The sequence below is a fragment of the Schistocerca gregaria genome, chromosome 2, assembly GCF_023897955.1.
Source record: "Schistocerca gregaria isolate iqSchGreg1 chromosome 2, iqSchGreg1.2, whole genome shotgun sequence".
Taxonomy (NCBI): Eukaryota; Metazoa; Arthropoda; class Insecta; order Orthoptera; family Acrididae; genus Schistocerca; species Schistocerca gregaria.
In genome coordinates this window covers 737,095,278-737,109,633 of record NC_064921.1, presented here as the reverse complement: position 1 = coordinate 737,109,633, position 14,356 = coordinate 737,095,278, and positions in this window count along the sequence as shown.

Sequence of the window (14,356 nt, the reverse complement as noted above, 5' to 3'; positions counted from 1 at the left end):
GCAGGTGACCAGATCAAGGCTACGTGCGATCCACATGGAAGACTCACCCACGTGCACGAGCTGTGGCGTTCAAGACAACGATGAACACCGTCTTAGCTGTGGCGAGTCTGCGGCAGTGTGGCACTTAGTGAGGCAAATGTCAGCATACTTGCTTCGAGTAACGCCGAATCATATCGACCCCAAGACTATCTTATTCCCGGATGAGACGTATTATCCACGCACTAAAACTAATGCAATGACGTGGCTTCGTGGACATGCAATGCATTATTTGTTTCAAGACGGCACTAAGGACACTTTCGACTTTTGAAATTATTTGCAGGAACGACATTGCAAGATCCTCCGTAACCCAAAGTATCGACAATATTTTTCCAATTATTTGTGGAGTGCGTTCCACGACCCTCCACGTAGCTGGAACATCACGGGTAAGAGAAGCTAAAATTACAAGACGATGATAGAACACTACACGGTACAACGTGGGATCTACCTTAGTCATTACAAGAAGTCATACGTGGATGATACAGCAGATGGAGAGTTTCGTTGTGAACCCTCACACTCTGTAGCAGTATTTTCTCCATTTCCTCTTTTTGTCCCCGGTGCGAAAAGGTCTTCGCAGTTTTTGTTTCCCATCCGGTGCAAGATGTAGCACTTGTTAATGGTGGCATGGATTCCACCCTTCAGTTTTGTTTCATGGTTTCCTTAACCCCGCACTTTGGTCTCTTTCTTTATGCCTTTTTCTACAACTATGAGCATGTTTTAGTTATGTGCGTCCCCAACTTGACGCAACGAGTGCACTTACTAGTTTTCAGTTCCTTACTGTTAAAAAAATTTAAAAATTAAAAATAAATAAATGAATAAATAAAAAAATTCACAATAATACACCAACTGCATCCTTTGTACCACATCCCCAGGATGGGAGGGAGGAGACATCGTGGCCAGGCCTCGGGTTGCGATCCCTGCCCACCTTGCCTCCGCCACCCCACTACCAGATCCATCTCCAACATAAAAACGGTTGCTTAATGGTCAGCGTGACAGATTGTCAATCCTCTGGGCCCGGGTTAGATTCCCGACTGGGTCGGGGAATTTTCTCCGGCTTGGGACAGAATGTTGTGCTGTCATCATCATCATCCTATCATCCTCATCGACTGCAGGTCACCGAAGTGGCGTCAATTGAAAGACTGGCACCCGGCGAACGGTTGCCTGACGGGCGGTCCTAGCCATACGATTAAATTAAAAAAGTATACATGTAAGAGGTCCGTAATTAAAGAATTTGTTGCTAGCGCACTCGAGCTGATGTAATTTCGATGTATTGCTCACGCGCTGCCTGCGATATTAAGCTAGAAGAGAATCTGAGACCAAAGAGCAGTGTTGACTGCAGGAAGAACTTATGTAGTAGTAGGAGTAAGTTGTTACTAGCGAGCAGTCGCGTCTGGTATATCGTGTTGGCTGGGCCGGTCGTGTGCAGCGATGACAGAGCCTGAGCGTTGTAGGATAAGGTAAAAGCAGCCTCGCGCATATGTAGTATTGTTACATCAAGTCCCATGTAAATGTTTTTAAAAAATCTGTTAATAATAATCTTTCTCATAAAAAGTAACTTTTGACATTCATCTCAATTTAAAGAATTCACTAATTTCTCCAATCCTTGGCCATCCCGATTACTGAAAAGAAAAATCAGTTCTTCCCTTTTATATAAGACAAATCTATCGGCCAGCATTGCACTTAGCTGCGCCAGGAAAAATTTCTTATAGGAGCAGATATATACGCGTTATCCGGCGATCTAATTAAGGTAAGATTTTTCAGTTTATTCAGAATGATGTATCAGGGCCATGACGCAGCATTGCTGACGTCCAAAATTTACCAGGTTAAATTGACTGTCAATTATTGAAAGGTTGTAAGCGACCCACATTTTTTTTTATTGAGAGATTAGTCACATTTTATTATTGATACGTTACGCAGTTTTCCTGTTGTTAGGTTATACTGAATGTGAACGACATAATTATATTTTTTTACTGTTGAGAGGATTAAGAATTTTTCTGTTTTGAGGTTACACTAAATGAGAATATTATTCATATTATTTTATTTTGTGGGGAGATTACATACATTTTTATTGAGCGAAAGTGATCAATATTAATGTGAGAAGAGTCTTGCATCGGGGCAGGACTAGTCTCCTGCCTTCATCGCACACCTCGCTTATGGGCCACGAGAAAAAGGTAAGAGGGATTAGGCTCTATTGATACTAACAAACCTCAGCCATAATCTGTCTAGTGGCTTGCGGAATATTTATATAACTTAGATGTAGGACAATGTGTCTGCTTGCATAACAGCCACTGCGGTGGCAAAAATGCACGAGCAGGACGTCGAAACAGATCCCGCGGATGGCGCCGTGTGATTCTCATCTGTTTGCTAACTTCAACTGAATACGAGTCACATGCAGAAGTGGAAATAAATTTCTCTCCTAAATGATTGAAAAACCTGAAATACATTGAAATAAAAATCACTGGCCTATATGGAGAAAGTGCTCCGAAATACATTAAAAATAAAAATCACTGACCTATATGGAGAAAGTGCTGAATAATAATTTCTTTCTATTTTTCAAAATAAATCACTTGCTACGTTCTGTAACAGACATTCTGTGCCACCTTTAAATTCTTTCTGGTTATTATTATTACTGTTATGAATTGGTAGTAGCAAGCATTTGTTTTTACATCCTGATGATGAACGTCACTGGTCTGACATCGAATACCTACAGATGAGATAAAAAAAAATTGACTGGAGTGACAATAATGATATTGGAACTGAAAGAAATCATCGTTTTTAAATGTTTTTCACAAACTATTGCCTCACTGATGCTACACCGCGCGAGATAGCGTAGCGGTTAGCACACTTCGGACTCGCATTCGGAGGACGACGGTTCCAACCCGCGTCCGGCCATCCTGATTTAGTTTTCCGTGATTTCCCTAAATGGCTCAGTCAAATGACGCCATTGTTCCTTTGAAATTGCACGGCCGAATTTCTTCCACATCCTTCCCTAATGCGATGGGACTGATTACCTCGCTGTTTGGTCGCCTTCCCCAAACCAACCAACCAACTGATGCTCCTTTATGACAGGTGCATTGTCATGCTAATACAGTCAGCCTTCTACAGTCTTCGACTCCTAACTCTTTATGTAACGTACGCAATACACAATTCTGTAAGATGTGTTCATATCCTTTCGCATTTAGCGTTTTCTTAAGCGCAATAAGGAGACCATGCCGGAAACACGAAAAATACTCCCCTACCATATCACCACTTCCTTTGTACTTCACTATTGTCACTGCACAACATGGGAGATAACACTCTCACGGCACTTCCACAGGGCATAGCGCGATTCATCTCGCCGAATCACTCGTTTGAATATCCTGTGGCATCGCCCTTTACACCACCTCAAGCATCACTTAGCACAGACTATAGAAGTGGGTGGCTTAGCACCCCATTCTTTGTTAACTCCCTACGCACAGTTACTGTGCTAGCTGGACTCCTTGTAACATTTTAGAAATCACGAGTGATTCTTTCAGCTGATTCCTTGCAATTTTGTACGACCAGCCTCCGCAGTGCTCGACAGCCTCTGTCCGTCAGTATGCCTGCGACAGGTCTGAATGGTTTTGATTAGCTATGGTTATTAAACCGCGATTCTATTTCACAACCACACCCTAAACAGTCGACTTGGGCAGCTGTAGATGGGTTGAAATGTCCTACGCATCTGTCATCCAACTACTAGTCCATGATCGAAGTCACTGAACTCTGCTGACAGACTGAATTTGCTGTTACCGCTTCTCTACTGCCAACACAATACTCCCCGCCTCCTCTGATACTGGTGGGTCCACCTCTCCTGACGTCTAATGGTCAAATCTGCATTACGTAGCGGTGTCCGGACGCTTTTGATCATATAGTGTATATGAAGCAACATCGTCCTGTGTTGCAGTCCCTGCCACCTCTGGCCTAATTTGTCGCCTGCGGCTGCCGTATCTCGGCGCGGAATGTGGGCTGCTGCTATTACCTGCTCGCGAAGAGATTACTGGCGTTGAGCAACTGGCCTGCCACGTTCTGTGGTAACTGCCTGTAGCCTGGGCAAGCGCCACATTTCCCTATATCTAGTTTTTGAGCGCCACAGTGACTCCGGAACCGCCAGATATGTTGAACATTGCTCATTCACTTACATGTTCCTCGAACGAACTGGGACATTACTGGTCTATAGCTTCACAATTACAAACAGTGATTCACAGTATATATTAAGGGAGAGTTATAGCTAGGGCAAAGATACAGTGAAGAGCCAAACAAACTGGTACATATGCTTAAAATCGTATAGGGCCACCGCGAGCAAACAGAAGTGCCGCAACAGAACGTGACATGGACTTGACTAATGACTGAAGTAGTGCTGGAGGGAACTGACACCATGAATCCTACAGGGCTGTCCATAAATCCGTAATAGTACTAAGGGGTCGAGATCTCTCCTGAAGAGCACGTTGCAAGGCATCCCAGATATACTCAATAATGTTCATTTGACAGGAGTTTGCTAGCCAGCGAAAGTGAACTCGGAAGAGAGCCACTCCGTAGCAATTCTGGACGTGTGGAGTGTCGCATTGTCCTGTTGGAATTCCAAGTTCGTCGGAATGCACACGCCCCACACCATTACAGAGTCTCCGCGGGCTTGAACAGTTCCCTTGCTGACATGCAGGGTCCATAGATTCATGAGGTTGTCTCCATACCGGTACGCATCCATCCGCTTGATACAATTTGAAAGGAGACTCGTCCGACGAGGCAATACGTTTCCAGTCATCAACAGTCCCATGTCGGTGTTGACGGGCCCAGGCGAGGCTTAAAGCTTTGTGTCGTGCAGTCATCAAGGGCACACGAGTGGGCCTGGGGCTCCGAAAGCCCATAGCGATGGTGTTTCGTTGAGTGGTTCGTAAGCTGATAGTTGTTGATGGGCCAGCACTGAAATCTGCAGCAATTTGCGGAAGGGTTGCACTTCTGTCACGTTGAACGATTCTTCTCAGTCGTCGCTGGTCCCGTTCTTGCACGATCTTTTCCGGCCAAAGCGATGTCGGAGGTTTGATGTTTTACCAGATTGGTTCAAATGGCTCTGATCACTATGCGACTTAACTTCTGAGGTCATCAGTCGCCTAGAACTTAGAACTAATTAAACCTAACTAACCTAAGGACATCCCACACAGCCATGCCCGAGGCAGGATTCGACCTGTGACCGTTGCGGTCGCGCGGTTCCAGACCGTAGCGCCTAGAACGGCTCGGCCACCCTGGCGGGTGGCACAGAAATTGAATGTTTAAAAAAAGAATGAATGTCCCTTAATATACAATTTTATTGAGGGTGATTCTGTGATGTTTCAAACTTTCAGGGATGACAGAGAAGAGTGAGTGTATCAATTTTCAGGGAAGGGCCTCTAGTCCGGAAACAATCGAGTAGAAATGCAAAAGCGAAAATCCCGTCAAATTGTGCTCTACCCTCGCGCAGTGCTTAAACTAAGGGCCCCAACCTCCGAACTCCCATAATGCCGTACCGAATTCCCGCTGAATAATCCCCAACACCCTCAGATAGTATCTCAAATGGTTCAAATGGCTCTGAGCACTATGGGACTTAACATCTGAGGTCATCAGTCCCCTATAACTTAGAACTACCAAAACCTAACGAACCTAAGGACATCACACACATCCATGCCCGAGGCAGGATTCGAACCTGCGATCGTAGCGGTCACGCGGTTCCAGACTGAAGCGCCTAGAACCGCACGGCCACACCGGCAGCTTTTACCGGATTCCTACTATTCATGGTACACTCGTGAATGGTCGTTTGGGAAAATCCACACTTCATCCCTACCTCGGATACGCTGTGTCCTGTCGCTCGTGCGCCGACTGTAACACCACGTTCAAACTCACTTAAATCTTGATAACTTGCCATTGTAGCAGTAGTGACCGACCTAAAAACTGCGACAGACACTTGTTGTCTTACATAGGCGTTGCCGACCCCAGCGTCGTATTCTGGCTGTTTACATATCTCGGTATTTAAATACGCATGCCTGTATCATTTTCCTTGGCACTTCAGTGTAGGTGCTACCCATAGGAAAATTATTTGGAGGAAGGTGAAGTTGCTGTGTGAACGTCAAGAGCTCAGGTGGCAAGCCAGTAATAAGGTGACAGATGGAAGGAATGTACAGAGGGCCTATATAAGGGAAAACAGACTTGAGGACTATATCCCAGAAAGAGAGGAGGGAGTAGGTGAAGATGAGGTGAAGATATGACAATGCGAGAAGAATTTGACAGACCGCTGAAAGACCTAAGTAGAAACAAGGCACCCTGAAGTGTTATTCACATTCTTGGGAAAGCCAGCCATGACAAAATTACTTCGTCTGGTGTGCAAGACACGCAGGTTTTTTCAAATATACATTTACAAACATTGGAGACAAATTGCTTAACCCAAAATAAGAAAAAAGTCCCGTAAACGAGTGCTCTAAATGCTTACTTTGAGAGCTTTGAGCACTTGTTCAGTAAAGGAGATGTGTTTCACAATAGCGAAGATGAACAAGTGTTCATAGCTCTTAAAGTATGGCTGCGCGGAGTAGCCGTGCGGTCTAGGGGGTCTTGTCACGGTTCTCGTTGCTCCCCCCGTCGGCGGTTCGAGTCCTCCCTGGGGCATTGGTGTGTCTGTTGTCCTCAGCAGAAGTTACTTTAAGTTAGACTAAGTAGTGTGTAAGTTTAGGGACCGATGACATCAGCATTTTGGTCCCATAGTACCTTACCACAAATTTCCAAAATTTCTTCAAGTATGGATTTCAGACCCTTGTTACCAACGGATATTTTTCATGTTTTGGTGTAAGGAGTCTGTCTGTAAAATATTTCTGAAACACTCTGCATGAGACAGAAAGATTACCCTTAGTCTTCAGGAATAATGTGGTAACCACAGTACGAGAGAGTGTAGCTGATGATTAGTGTGAATACCATCAGACTATCAGTTTAATAAGAAATGGTAGCAAAATATCGACGCGAATTATTTACAGAAGAAAGGAAGAACTGGTAGAAGCCTACTTCGGGGAAAATGAATTTCGGTTCCGGTGAAATGTAGGAATTCGGGAGGAAATATTGACCCTACGACTTATCCTAGAAGATTGGTCGAAGAAAGGCAATCCGTTTTTTATACTATTTGTGCATTTAAAGAAAGCTATTGAATGTGTTGACTTCACTTGGAACTTTTGCAGGTTGCAGGGATAAAATACAGAGGGTGGAAAGTTATTTACGACTTGCACGGAACCAGATAGCAGTTATGAAAAGAAAGCCTCCGATGTTATTCAGTCCAATGGAAACCAAGTATGAAGCGCTGGCTAATGAAAAATATAATTTTTCTCCCACTGCTGCAAATTTTAGGAGGCAAAGCACCAAGGGTGTGTCCTCATACTGCGACACAACCTCGGGGTGAGGCATTCTATGCAGAAGAGTCGAGCGTGCTGCGTGCTAACTCGGAGCACGTCATATTCAAGCATTCGTTCAGACCATTGTCTGGTTCACAAGACGGGAGGTTTTGAGCAGCCTACTCTGATATAATATGGTGAGGATGCATACTGCAACGCGCTTTGCGTTTCAATTGAATTATTTTCCCCACTGTTTGTTGCGCTATTGCACGAGCTTACTGTCCTCATTGCTGTTATAATCAGATTGCTTTATGCTTTTATGTGTGTTAAATCTGATGGCTCACTTCAGGGCATAAATAATTGTTCTACTCTTGTATGAACGTGCAAGTGATAGTTCACAGGGCGGGAGACAGCTTAAAAATTTCACTGTTTGGGCAGAAAAATAACCGTTGATGGCCGAAGAAGAGAGGATGAAAAAAGATTAGCTATGGCAAGGAAAACGTTTCTGAAACAGAGGAATTTGTTAATATCGAATATAAATTTAAGCCACAGGAAGTCTTTTCCTTAGGGAATTTGTCATGAGTGTAGCCTTTGACCAAAGTGATAGTGAACGACTATCAGCTCAGACAAGAAGAGAGTAGAAGCTTCTTAAATGTGACGCTACAGAAGAATGCTGAAGATTAAATAGGCAAACCACGTAACTAATGACGATATAGCAAATCAAATTAGGGAGAAAAGAAATTCGCACAACTTGACTAAAAGAGGGCATTGGTTGATAGGACTCTTTCCGAGGCATCAAGGAACTGTTACTATGGTATTAGAGGGAAGTGTGGGGGATAAAAAATAAAGAGGGAGACCAAGGGATGAATGTATAATCGTGTTCAAATGGACATAGTTTGCAGAAGTTGTTCGAAATTGAAGAGGCTTGCACAGGATAGAGTAGGATGGAAAGCTGCGTCAAAGTACTCTTCGGATTGAAGACCAGAACAACAACAACAACAAAATAAATGAAACAAAATAATAAAAGAAAAATTATTTATCAGTGCTATCTATAGCTATATGTTTACATAGCGACCTATCAATCACAGCAGAAATTCACCATTATATGGAATGATACAGAAACAGAACAAAATGTATGTCTAAACAGACTGCCAGAATTTATAATTTTTGTTTTCCCTTTTCTTTGGTATTATGTTCAGTGTAATTTGCATGTGGATCTGTTATATTTTTTGTAAGACAAGCATAGATGATAGAAAAAACTGATGTTAGGGAAGGTAGTATACAGGGACGGGTGTACAAGGGTGGCCGTGACTCTAGTACATTCAGATTAAACCACCAGCCGGGTGATTGGGAATTAAATTCCCTCTACTGTGGTCTGTACTGTCATCCTTTTCTCTCAGTGCCATTGCACCAAGGACGATTTTTTCTTCCAATCTTATAATGAAATATTTCTAGAGCGCGTGAACAATCTCAGCTACAGGAGCAGAATTTGAAAAGAAAATGTTTCTGGAATCTTTGATATGTTAAGCAGAATTTTCTACTTAGTAAGTCGTAGGAAGTCATACCTCTGCGAAGGCGACGACATTACAGAGAGAGGACAACAGCTGGGAAGCGAAGGAACCGGTTTAGGGTTTACGAAAGCGACAAGGAACCAGTATCAGGTATGGGAGATGAGATCAGAAAAAGCTTGTACCTGTATCTACAGCAATGGTGATTTGGCTCTTGCTGAGGTGTTGCGTACAAAAACATAAAACAATCAAAGACCTGTAGGCACTGCCGTTATCGTCACTTACGGGCGTTCCAGATTCAACAATGACGTATTTCACTGCTTAGTAATTTCTTCTAATTATGTGAAATATAACAGCGTGTTATTTTAAATGAAGATCATTTTCATCGAATTTGTCTGATGGTGCCGTCGCGGAAGCACATTGACCTCCGACAGAGATTACTTCTTTTCCGAAGCGCGCTCCTGCTCTGTTCTTACAAGGGGGCGCCTGTGCTGTTCACCCATTGCGCGTGCCTGGGTTTCAAAATCACGGCGAGCCGTGCCACTGGCGAGCCGCGGACTGATAACGCGTGGTCGGGTCGTAGGTTATCATCGCGTGAAGTATAAAAGGAAGGAAGGAAGTTAGAGTTTAACGTCCCATCAGCATCGAGGCGGAGCATAAGCTAGGACTGGCTCAAGGATGGGGAAGGAAATCGGCCTTGCCCTTTCAAACGGACCTTCCCATCATTTGACTGGGGCGGTTTAGGAAATCACGAAAAACCTTCCGAATGCGAGTCCAGAGTTCTACCCACCCCGCCATCTCGCTCGGGGAGGGGGGGGGGGGGGGGCGTATTAGAGGCTTAGTACAGTCTTTGCGATCGGTGGTGTCATGAGGATTCGTTTTGCGATTTTCAGGCATTGAACGTGGCCTTCATTTGAAGATGTTTACAATTTTTTGTAGGTTTTGTATATTGGTATCTTTCTGCAGAACAAGATCCGAACCATCGTCGGTGACGTTATAGGTACTATCATCAGAGGAAAAATAAACTGCTTACTCTGTAATAAAAGTCACAGTAATTTTGGGTCTGGGAGAGCGATGCAGCAGAAAAGAAATAGAAGAAGGGTGTCCGGGAATTCCTTCCCAGAGTGAACACAGCAGCCAAAAGCCCGGGAAGACATTGTTCTAGGTGATGGTAGTTCTGCGAGAAGTATGTGGAACGCTTATATGTTAAATGGTGTAATGTTACAAAAGAGTGAAACGCAATGAATTTAGTTGTTAATCTGTATAAATTAAAGCAGTTATATTGACAAATAACTTAAAGAATTTAGAAAGTAAAATAGATCGCGTAATTACTGATCGTGTAAATTCTTATTTTGAAAACAATAGACAACCTGTTGTTGGTGTAGAGACAACTTCAGAGAATATAACTGTTTCAAAAACATTAACTGGTCATTGGAAATGTATCGATTATGTTGCATTTAGTGAATAAGATATTGCCTGTAACTTATTCTGTTGCATATAAATTACAAATGTATAGAATGAACTACCATGGCTTTACAAGACAAGTGCCATCCCATCCGTGAACTACCGCCTATCCTTCTTGATGCGTTCAACACTCCTGAAGATGACGTGAATGGAGAATTACTGCAAAGCGGGAATACTTTGATCGACTTTCAGTTTCAAACGTGGTAATCATGACTGTTTGTAACTTCTGTGATATTTATGGTAGTAAACATAGGGATTTATATGAAAGGATTACATACTAATTAGTACAATATATTTTATAAAGCGCAGAGGAATCAACAGAAACGTTGTAGGTGTTAAAAGATAACATGGATTTGGGATACGTTAACCGGCCTTCCACCACAACTGTCAAGTACCATTCCATTTGTGGTCAATACTTCATTGTTACGGGGCACTTAAAATGCCTAGCTCTTTGAAGAAGTAGCTGCATGACGTCCGTGGGTGAACATCACATATTATTCGTACTGCCCGCTGTTGTGCAACCAATACTTTCTTTCTAAGTGACAAGTCTGTTGTTGTTGTTGCTTTCAGTCCTGAGACTGGTTTGATGCAGCTCTCCATGCTACTCTATCCTGTGCAAGCTTCTTCATCTCCCAGTACCTACTGCAACCTACATCCTTCTGAATCTGCTTAGTGTATTCATCTCTTGGTCTCCCTCTACGATTTTTACCCTCCACGCTGCCCTCCAATACTAAATTGGTGATCCCTTGATGCCTCATAACATGTCCTACCAACCGATCTCTTCTTCTGGTCAAGTTGTGCCACAAACTTCTCTTCTCCCCAATCCTATTCAATACTTCCTCATTAGTTATGTGATCTACCCATCTAATCTTCAGCATTCTTCTGTAGCACCACATTTCAAAAGCTTCCATTCTTTTCTTGTCCTAACTATTTATCGTCCATGTTTCACTTCCATACATGGCTATACTCCATACAAATACTTTCAGAAATGACCTCCTGACACTTAAATCTATACTCGATGTTAACAAATTTCTCTTCCTCAGAAACGCTTTCCTTGCCATTGCCAGTCTACATTTTATATCCTCTCTACTTCGACCATCATCAGTTATTTTGCTCCCCAAATAGCAAAACTCCTTTCCTACTTTGTCTCATTTCCTAATCTAATTCCCTCAGCATCACTCGACTTAATTCGACTACATTCCATTATCCTCGTTTTGCTTTTGTTGATGTTCATCTTATATCCTCCTTTCAAGACACTATCCATTCCGTTCAACTGCTCTTCCAAGTCCTTTGCTGTCTCTGACAGAATTACGATGTCATCGGCGAACCTCAAAGTTTTTATTTCTTCTCCATGGATTTTAATACCTACTCCGAATTTTTCTTTTGTTTCCTTCACTGCTTGCTCAATATACAGATTGAATAACATCGGGGAGAGACTACAACCCTGTCTCACTCCCTTCCCAACCACTGCTTCCCTTTCATGTCCCTCGACTCTTATAACTGCCATCTGGTTTCTGTACAAATTGTAAATAGCCTTTCGCTCCCTGTATTTTACCCCTGCCACCTTCAGAGTGTGAAAGAGAGTATTACAGTCAACATTGTCAAAAGCTTTCTCTAAGTCTACAAATGCTAGAAACGTACGTTTGCCCTTCCTTAATCTAGCTTCTAAGATAAGTCGTAGGGTCAGTATTACCTCACGTGTTCCAACATTTCTACGGAATCAAAGCTGATCTTTCCCGAGGTCGGCTTCTACTAGTTTTTCCATTCGTCTGTAAAGAATTCGCGTTAGTATTTTGCAGCTGTGACTTATTAAACTGCTAGTTCGGTAATTTTCACATTTATCAACACCTGCTTTCTTTGGGATTGGAATTATAATATTCTTCTTGAAGTCTGAGGGTATTTCGCCTGTCTCATACATCTTGCTCAACAGATGGTAGAGTTTTGTCAGGACTGGGGAACCTTGTTTCGACTTAGGTCTTTCAGTGCTCTGTCAATCTCTTCACGCAGTATCGTATCTCCCATTTCATCTTCATCTACATCCTCTTCCATTTCCATAATATTGTCCCCAAGTAGTACATCCCCCTTGTATAGATCCTCTATATACTCCTTCCACCTTTCTACTTTCCCTTCTTTGCTTAGAACTGGGTTTCCATCTGAGCTCTTAATGTTCATACAAGTGGTTCTCTTATCTCCAAAGGTCTCTTTAATTTTCCTGTAGGCAGTATCTATCTTCCCCCTAGTGAGATAAGCCTCTACATCCTTACATCTGTCCTCTAGCCATCCCTGCTTAGCCATTTTGCACTTCCTGTCTATCTCGTTCTTGAGACGTTTGTATTCCTTTTTGCCTGCTTCATTTACTGCATTTTTGTATTTTCTCCTTTTATCAATTAAATTCAATATTTTTTTCTGTTACCCTCGTCTTTTTACCTACTTGATCCTCTGCTGCCTTCACTACTTCATCCCTCAAAGCTACCCATTCTTCTTCTACCGTATTTCTTTCCCCAATTCCTGTCAATTGCTCCCTTATGCTCTCCATGAAACTCTGTACAACCTCTGGTTCTTTTAGTTTATCCAGGTCCCATCTTCTTAAATTCCCACCTTTTTGCAGTTTCTTCAGTTTTAATCTACAGGTCATAACCAATAGATTGTGGTCAGAGTCCACATCTGCCCCTGGAAACGTCTTACAATTTAAAACCTGGTTCCTAAATCTGTGTCTTACCATTATATAATCTATCTAAAACCTTTCAGTATCTCCAGGCTTCTTCTATATATACAGCCTTCTTTTATGATTCTTGAACCAAGCGTTAGTTATGATTAAGTTGTGCTCTGTGCTAAATTCTACCAGGCGGCTTCCTCTTTCATTTCTTTGCCCCAGTCCATATTCACCTACTACGTTTCCTTCTCTCCCTTTTCCTACTACAGAATTCCAGTCACCCATGACTATTAAATTTTCGTCACCCTTCACTATCTGAATAAGTTATTTTATTTCATCATACATTTCTTCAATTTCTTCGTCGTCTGCAGAGCTAGCTGGCATGTAAATTTGTACTACTGTAGTAAGTGTGGGCTTCGTATCTATCTTGGCCACAATAATGCGTTCACTATGCTGTTTGTAGTAGCTTACCCGCATTCCTATTTTCCTATTCATTATTAAACCTACTCCTGCATTACCCCTATTTGATTTTGTGTTTATAACCCTGTAGTCACCTGACCAAAAGTCTTGTTCCTCCTGCCACCGAACTTCACTAATTTCCACTATATCTAACTTTAACCTATCCATTTCCCTTTTTAAATTTTCTAACCTACCTGCCCGATTAAGGGATCTGACATACCTCGCTCTGATCCGTAGAACGCCAGTTTTCTTTCTCCTGATAACGACATCCTCTTGAGTAGTCCCTGCCCGGAGATCCGAATGGGGGACTATTTTACCTCCGGAATATTTTACCCAAGAGGACGCCATCACAATTTAATCATATAGTAAAGCTGCATGCCCTCGGGGATAATTACGGCCGTAGTTTCCCCTTGCTTTGAGCCTTTCGCAGTACCAGCACAGAAAGGCTTTTTTGGTTAGTGTTACAAGGCCAGATCAGTCAATCATCTAGACTGTTGCCCCTGCAACTACTGAAAAGGCTGCTGCCCCTCTCAGGAACCACACGTTTGTCTGGCCTCTCAACAGATACCCCTCCGTTGTGGTTGCACCTACGGTACGGCTATCTGTATCGCTGAGGCACGCAAGCCTCCCCACCAACGCCAAGGTCCATGGGTCATGGGGGGAGGAGTGACAAGTTATCACAGAGAATTATTCTGTACGACATTACTGGATGCAGTGTGCAAAATATGGCGGAAGGCTGGTACGTTTATTTCGTAGATGATCAATTATACGAAGAGCAAAATTTTATTCTTTGAGGAGCTCAGTATATATAAGAAAACTCATGAGGACAATGTGACGCTGTAGTGTAAAGGTAATAGTTACAACCTGGGGAAGCAACAAGA